The sequence below is a fragment of the Tupaia chinensis genome, unplaced genomic scaffold (assembly GCF_000334495.1).
Source record: "Tupaia chinensis unplaced genomic scaffold, TupChi_1.0 Scaffold000288_2, whole genome shotgun sequence".
NCBI lineage: Eukaryota > Metazoa > Chordata > Mammalia > Scandentia > Tupaiidae > Tupaia > Tupaia belangeri.
In genome coordinates, this window is record NW_006159773.1 from 5,136,864 (window position 1) to 5,144,854 (window position 7,991).

The following is a 7,991-nucleotide window of genomic DNA, read 5'->3' on the forward strand; positions in this document are numbered from 1 at the left end:
GCCCGGGATTTTTTTTTTTTAAAGTTAAAATTTCTTAATTTTTTATTCCTTGTACCTCTACCACAATTCACATGACAATATACCTGATAGAATGCAAAGAAAAAGAAAAATCTACAACAGATAAAAGACCACAGTAATGTACACCTAATTGAAGCTACATTGCATTAATCAATAGCTACATGTTTTGCAAACTGTGGCTATGACAGTCCTGAACAAGAAGGGTTTCCTGTTTAAGCTGCAGAAACTTTCTGACTATGGATCATCATTTTTCCTGTGGCAGTTCCTCGAATGCATTTGGGATGGCTGTCTCAAAGTAACCTGCAGCTTTCCTGACAGCTCCTCACTTTCTCTCCTGCTAAGAACTGTAGCCCTTTTCTGCTGTTTTTAGAACCTACTACTACCACATCCACCACTTCCACCACCAGATCCATAACCACCACCGAAAGGACTACCTGAGCTTCTTCCACCAAAAGTGCCCCCTTTTATGGGTCCCTAATTTATTGCCGTTGTCCACGATAATTTCCAGAATCACTATAGTTTCTGCCACCACCGCAGTTACCACCACCCAAATTTCCTCCTTCACTGTAACCATCATATCCTCCACCACCACCACCATATCCATTACCTTGGTTTCCATATCCAGGTTCACCACCGTCATAGCCACCTCTACTGCTATAACCAGGACCACTGCCATAGTTGCCAGCATCACCTCCTCCATAACTACTTCTGCTGCCACCACCTCCACCACCACAGCCTCCTCTTCCACCAGTTTCCACCACAACCAAAATGATCTCCACTGCCTCCAAAGTTTCCTCCATGACCCATAAACTTGCCAGATCTGCCTCCACAACCTCTTTGTGATCCAGTAAATTGCACCTCTTGTTTAGAAAGGCCTTTTTTTCACTTCACAATTGTGCCCATTAATAGTGTGGTATTTTTTTTTTTTTTTTTTTTTTGTGGAAAGGTTTTTGCTATAGGGCACGTGTGCTCACCAGACAGACAGAGACAGAGAGACAGAAAGTGAGAAATCACCCCCAGGGTGGATGGCCATGCCACAATCCCTTCTCCTTCATTCTCCTCTTGGGATCTTGGGCATGCACGCACATGCGCCTGGTGTGAGTTTAAGCTGCCGGGTCTGGGACTTGAACCATGGTCGACTACATGGGAGATCAGTGACATAGCCATTATGCTAAATGCTGGTCCCAATAGTGTGGAATTTCTGAAAAAATTTACCAGCTGTATCATGATCATCAAAAGCTACAAAAGCAAATCCTCTCTTTTCCCACTCTGTTGATCTTCCATAACTTCTATGGCTTCAATCTTGCCAAAGTTTTCAAAATAGCTCTCAAATTCTATTCTTCTGTATCTTCTCTAATACCACCAGTAAAAATTGTCTTCACTGTTAGATGGGCATCAGGCTCTACCAAACCCTCTCTAGACACAGCTCTTTGTTCCACTACATGCCCATCAACTTTGTGTGCCTGGCGCACACTGCTGCATCCACCTCTTCAACACAAGAGTAGTTCCGACACCAAAGCCCTGGAACGTTTTGTTTGGGGTTCTCTCATTACCACACAACCTGTGAGTGTGCTCCATTTCTCAAAATGTTCTCTTAAACTATTATCTGTAGTTTCAAAGCTCAGACCACCAATAAAGAGTTTTCTCAACTTTTCTGATCACTTTGGTTCATAACCACTCCCTTCAAAATCATATACTTGTTCAACTTTTCTGGTCCCTTTGGATCATAACCACTCCCTTCAAAATCATATACTTGAACTACTGATGCAGGCGTTTTCACACCATCTCTTCCTATTTCCAGTATATATATATTTTTAATGGTTGTAAGTCCAACAAAAGTAGTTTTTCTTTTTTCTTAGAGAGAGAGATTTTTTTGCTATGCGGTGCATGTGCTCATCAGAGAGACAGAAAGTGCAAAATCATATCCCCCTGGGGGATGGGTAAGGAATGGCCACATTGCAATCTTTTCTTCTTTAGTCTCCTTTTGGGATTTTGGAAATGCATGCACATGCGCCTGGCATGAGTTTCAAGCCTCTGAGTCTGAGACTCAACCCATGGCCAGCCATGTGAGAGTCCAATGGTGTAACCATTTTACCATCTGCTGGTCCCCGAAAGTATTCTTTCAAAGACCAATAACCCAAAAGTCAATTCCTCATAAATAGCAATTTATCAAATGATCACTTAACTATCAAATTATACTAAGTCTTCTGTTTTTTTGTTTTGTTTTTGAGAGGTTTTTGCCATAGGGCACATGCGCTCACCAGGAAGACAGAGACAGAGAGATAGAAAGCGAGAAATCACCCCCCAGGGGGGATGGTCACACCGCAATCCCTTCTCCTCCATTCTTGTCTTGGGATCTTGGGAACGTATGCACACGGGCCTGGTGTGAGTTTAAGCCACCGGATCTGGGACTTGAACTGCGTTAGACTACATGGGAGTCCAGCAACATAGCCATTACACTAACTGCTGGTCCCAAAATTATACCAAGTCTTATAGTTGACCAATATCAGTGAATGCCTACTTTGTTCTAGGTATACTTCTAAGACACTGAGATTACAATAGTAAATGAGAAAGAGGAAGATCCTATTTTGGGTATAAGAAAAGAAGCAGACTTTCAAATATTGATAAATGAATAATATTGTAGGTGTAAATATTTCTATGCCTGTATATGTGTGAATCTGCTTGTATTTAAGTGTGCATGTGTGTAAAGTCAGGTAATGAGATAATGATATGAAACACAGGGAAAAGGCAGATAGAAGAATAACAAGTAATGAAGGTAAATATTCTTTTGAATAGAATCCACAGATATGATTAGGTTTACTTCATAAATATTATTCTTCATTATATTCAGTAAGTATACTCTTTGCATCGATTTAAAAATTGTTTAGATAAAAGCTGTAATAAATATGATGGTTTAATTTAAAATATAATTTTTATAATTATATCCATCATATATGTTCAAGAACAGCACTGGGCACAAATTGGAGTAGCATAGTAATTTTAAATATTCCGATAGTCACATTATAAAGAAGGAAAAGATGGTGTCACAGCAGTAAAATTGTACAATGAACTTACATAGGTAGATCTGAGATTTATGTCCTGAGGCCTCCCTTATATGCTGGGCACATGATCCTGCCTGTGATCTGGGTTGGCTGAGTCTGCGGGCTGTTTGCAACATAAAGACCCTGTTGGGGTGCCTATCACTCCCTTTCTCATGGAAGAAATAGATACATATGAAAGAAAATGGAAAAAGAAACAGGTAAAATTAATTTTAATAATCCATTGTGTTTAATTCAGTATAGCCATAATATTTCCATGTGCACTCAACGTAAAAGTTGAAAGTTAGATATTCTGCATTATTTTATCACTACTAAGTCTTTTTTTATTCTCTTTTTTTAAAGAAAAAGTTTTTGCCATAGAGCGTGTGTACTTTCCAGAGAGAGACAGAAAGGATAAGTGAGAAATCACCATCCAGGGGAGATACCCATGCCACAATCCCTTCTCCTCCATTCTCTTCTTGGGACTTTGGGCACACACACACCTGGCATGACTTTAGGTTGACAGGTTAAGAACTTGAACAGTGGTTGGCTACATGGGAATCCAGCACCTTAATCACCATGCCACCCACTGGCCCCACTACTAAGTCTTTTAAATCCTATATGTATTTTATTCTTTCTGTATATCAAGGGAAAAAAAAAAACCCTCATTTGCTAAATATATTAGTTGAGGGTTACGTCACGGACTCCCATGTGGTCGACCATGTTTTGAGTCCTGGACCTCAAGACTTGAAACTCACTCAGGGTGCATGTGTGCACGTGCCCAAAATCCTGAAAGGAGAATGGAGGAGAAGGGCTTGTGGCATGGCCTTCCCCCTGGGGAGGGGTTGATTTCTTGCTTTGTGTCTCTCTGTTTCTCTCTATCCCTCTGGTGTGAGCACATGCCCTATTGCAAAAAAAACCTCTGTAAATACAAAATAAAATGGGAAAAAATTAATTGAATGTATTTATTTCAGAGAAGTATATTTTACAGAGATTATATTATTTATAATATTAACTACACTCAAAAAGAACATGCCTAAAGTTGGTGTTTTATAAATTAAGAACGTTGTTCATTTGGTACATTGGTTTTTACTGGACACTAAAATTCTGAAATTTAGAATTGATTAACTTACCCCACACTGTGACCAAAGGCTGAGCTCCTTGGTAGTATTGCTTTCTGGTATCCTCATCAGCAGCTTTTGGTTGTGCTGTGTACTTCCCTGTCTCTCTGCTTCTGCATGTTCTTCCATCCCCCTTCACCACCTTGATGTGGCTTGAATACTTTTAACTCCTATGCCATCGAACTTACTCAAATTCCTGATAATTCCTTTTCCAGTCAGGTTTCATTCTGGAAACAGAAAGTATTCTACATAATTAAAATAGAAAGTGATTTAACTCAGGGAATTAGATGTTTGGGCTAGAGGGTAGAAAGTCAAAGACATCACTCCCAACTTTTAGATACTTACTGGAACTGTGGTCCAGAACGTCAGGTATTTGCTCTTGCCATCCAAAAGCTGCAGAAAATTGCTTCAAAAATTAAAAGTCTTCTTTAATGGTCATGTGACATTGACTTCAGATTATGAAGATTAAAACAACCATCATTATCCAACCAGGACTGCTGCTAGAAAAAGATAAGTGGCTTCTATTTTTCTTCTACCTTCCAGATCTGCTAATGACTGCAGCTCATTGATGAAACCTGAATTCTCTGTGAGAACTAGATGATAAAAGCGTGAAAGCAACACAGTCCTTAGTCTTGCAGCCTCTGCAATACAGGGGAAACATAGGCGAGAATCAGAATAGTGCCAAGGGCTGACAGAGTGTGAGAGAGGGGTGGCGTGCCCTTGTCAGAGTCTTATCATACGGTGAACCTTCCCTGAGCCTTCAAGCTAGCCAGAGACACAGGACCCTGTTCAGGTTGACCCTGAGTCCAAATCTGGCCTCACATGTGGCTCTATTGTATAGTGGTGCCTTACTGCCTGTGTATTGCAGCTGGGCCTTTAAAAAAAAAAAAAAAGAAAAAGAAAAAAACAAGCATACAGAAAATCAATTGCTTTCTGATTTGTCTCCTATAAGGTTTAAACATCTCTCTCTCTCTCTGTATTTATTTATTTATGAAATGGGGTGATAACATTAGAGTTATCTTTTTTTTTGTTTTTAATTCATAATGGAGCATGTGAGTGTGTGTGTATGTGTGTGTGTGTGTGTGTGTGAATGTGAGTGGGAGAGAGAGAGAGAGAGAAATACCCTCAGTAGAGACTGGTCGCACTGCAGTTCTCTTCCTTTAGTCTCCTGCCTGCCAGAGTGTTGTGCACAGGTGCATATGCCTGGAGTTTTCAGCCTGACCCGGACAGGGACTCAAACAGGAGTCAGCCTGTGGCTTCCAGCTCCTTCGTCGAGCATACTACTGGCTGGACCATAAAGGATGGTCCTATATGTCTACAATATCTTCTAAACATTCTTCTTCCATTTACTAATCAGATTTCAAAGTATTAAAATAGAGCAAGCAGATTTGTAGAAATTTCCATCAAGTGAATCTTATTTGTTTCTTAAATTTCCATCAGATGAATTTTATATATATTTCTTCTCTACCACCATGATCTTAAGAACCATGATATTTTTTTTTCCTGAAAGCAAGTATTCCTGATTTATTCTAAAAAATTTCTATTTGACCAAGATTTCTCCTTAATATACCAAATTTATGTCTACTTGCAACCAAAGATGCTATGTCTGCTATATCTACACTCTAGGCTGCATATTATGGAAAATATTTTAGAGAATATTTTACTAAGGGAAAATAGGTCCCAAAAAGAGAGGAAAGGAAGGAGAAAAAAAAGGAAGAAAGAAAGGCTCTGATATCAAAGAAGAGGAAAACTTAATCTCTTCTGTTTTAGTTTTTTTGTTTAGTTTTTTTGCCCAGGCCTGAGAATTAAATTGATGTAATACAGATTAACAGAATAAAAGCCATACAAATGTACTTATTAATATAAGTTTTGTGTTGCATGAGAGCCCTCAGAAAGAAATAAAGACTTAAAAAACAGTCAGTCACTAATGTACTGAACTGAAAAAAAAAATACTATGTTCATAAGAATCAACTAATTCTTTGGGGAAGCTTAAAAGATAAGGGTTAAATGTGGGGACATTTAACTCTACATTTTTATAACAATAAAAGGGGGATTTAGGGATAGGGCCCCCCTCTACTCATACTGCAAAATTACTTTCTTTAACCATGTTTAAATTGAATCATCTAAATTTGACTTTTAATGCAAAATCACATCTTTAGAGTACGGCCTGGCAACGTATGTCATCTTCACAAAAGCTCCCCCAAGCTAAAGTTTTCTATAGAATGCTTCCGGATCCAACCTGGCAAGGCCCAGTTCCTCTAATAACCTGGGGAAGAGGGTATGCTTCTGTGCTTACTCCTATAGGTCCAGTTTAGATTCCCTCTCGGTGCGTACGACCTACACACCATGAGCTGGCATCAGACGCTGCAAAACCCAATACCAAATTTCCAGCTAAACATACAGGAAAAAAAAAAAAACCAAGAAAAGAAAGTGCAGCCCAGCCACGGCAAGTCCTAGCACTTGGGGTGACATCAAAGCATTAGCTAATAATGCTCAAGAAATGCTAAAAAAACAAGATAAAGAACCAACTCCTAAAAACTTGTTCATTACTATGTGTGCCAAATTGACTGCTAACTCAATAAACACTTGTGACCAGGATCTCATTCCTGCAAAAACAAAAAATTGTTAACTATACTATTTGCTTTGTTCAATTGACTATAGACTAAATTTTTACATATATAACCTACACATTTAATTATATTTTAGTTAATCTATCTCGTAATAGCTTATACTGCCTTAATTGCATAGCACCAATGCTACTTTCTAAAAAAATAATGTTAACTAATTTTATACTATGCTACTTAATTGTTATAGTAGTCACCTAATGCCTGTGTGTATCCCTTGGTGCTGACCTCCCTCCTAGCAACTCAGGCCATGTTGGCTTTAAAACAAAAAAGGGGGAAATGTGGGGACATGTGCTGAGCAAACACCACATGCTCTTTTGGGGTTTGGCAGAACCTTGTAACTTGTCTTTCCCTGACCTTGGCTGCAGACAGAGCAAGGGTGGAAATTACTAGGGGCGTTCCAACAGACACATCTGATGGACTTCAAGAAACATCTTGACCCCAAATAGTAAAATCCAATCCCTGCTCTGCATCTGAAAGGTTCTTTAGCCTACTCTGGGTGTGGTGGCTCACTCCTTATGGAGAAGTTCTTTAGCTCCTTCCCCACACCTAACAGCTAGTTCTCTGCATTAGAAAGGAAGATGAGATTTACTCTAGATGGGATTACTGCCAAGGGATACACCTTGCCTTGGGTGTGACTAATCTCTTATAGATTTGTTAATGGCTTCTTATTGTCTGTAACCTAGCAACCAATCCATGAAGTATCATGAAACACACATGTGTAATGTCTTCTTGTACTATAAATAAAGACGTCCAGTTTGTCTGGGCGGCACAAGTTGCTTGGGCTACCTAGGCTCAGGCTGCCTGTGTCCGTTTCCACTCTATCTTTTTGTCTCATCTTTTCTGCTTCTTCCATAATAGCGCTAAGCCTGGGGGCGGACGCCGACAGAGACCCACCATTGAGAGTCAAGCTGTTTCGCACACACTGTACACTAAGCCAGAATTAAGCGTCAAGGAACCATATCACACCTGATTTTGTACACAGTACAAAATTCTGTATCCCTGAGGATAAAACAGTGACAATAGGATCACCCAAAAAGCACCCACAACTGAAAGGTCTGTTGAGAAATGTTCATAGAGACCCACCATAGAGAGTCGTGTTGTAAAGTACACACTGAACGCTATGCCAGAATTAAGCCACAAGGAACCATATCACACCTGATTTTGTACAGAATACAAAACACTGTATC

The 7,991-nt window shown here is 39.5% G+C and overlaps 1 protein-coding gene across 1 annotated transcript in view; it reads left to right on the top strand.

Annotated features, from left to right (window-relative positions):
• The window catches only part of CUNH8orf34 (chromosome unknown C8orf34 homolog), a 526,010-nt gene that overhangs the window by 318,697 nt on the left and 199,322 nt on the right, over window positions 1–7,991 (top strand). The window lies entirely within an intron of this gene.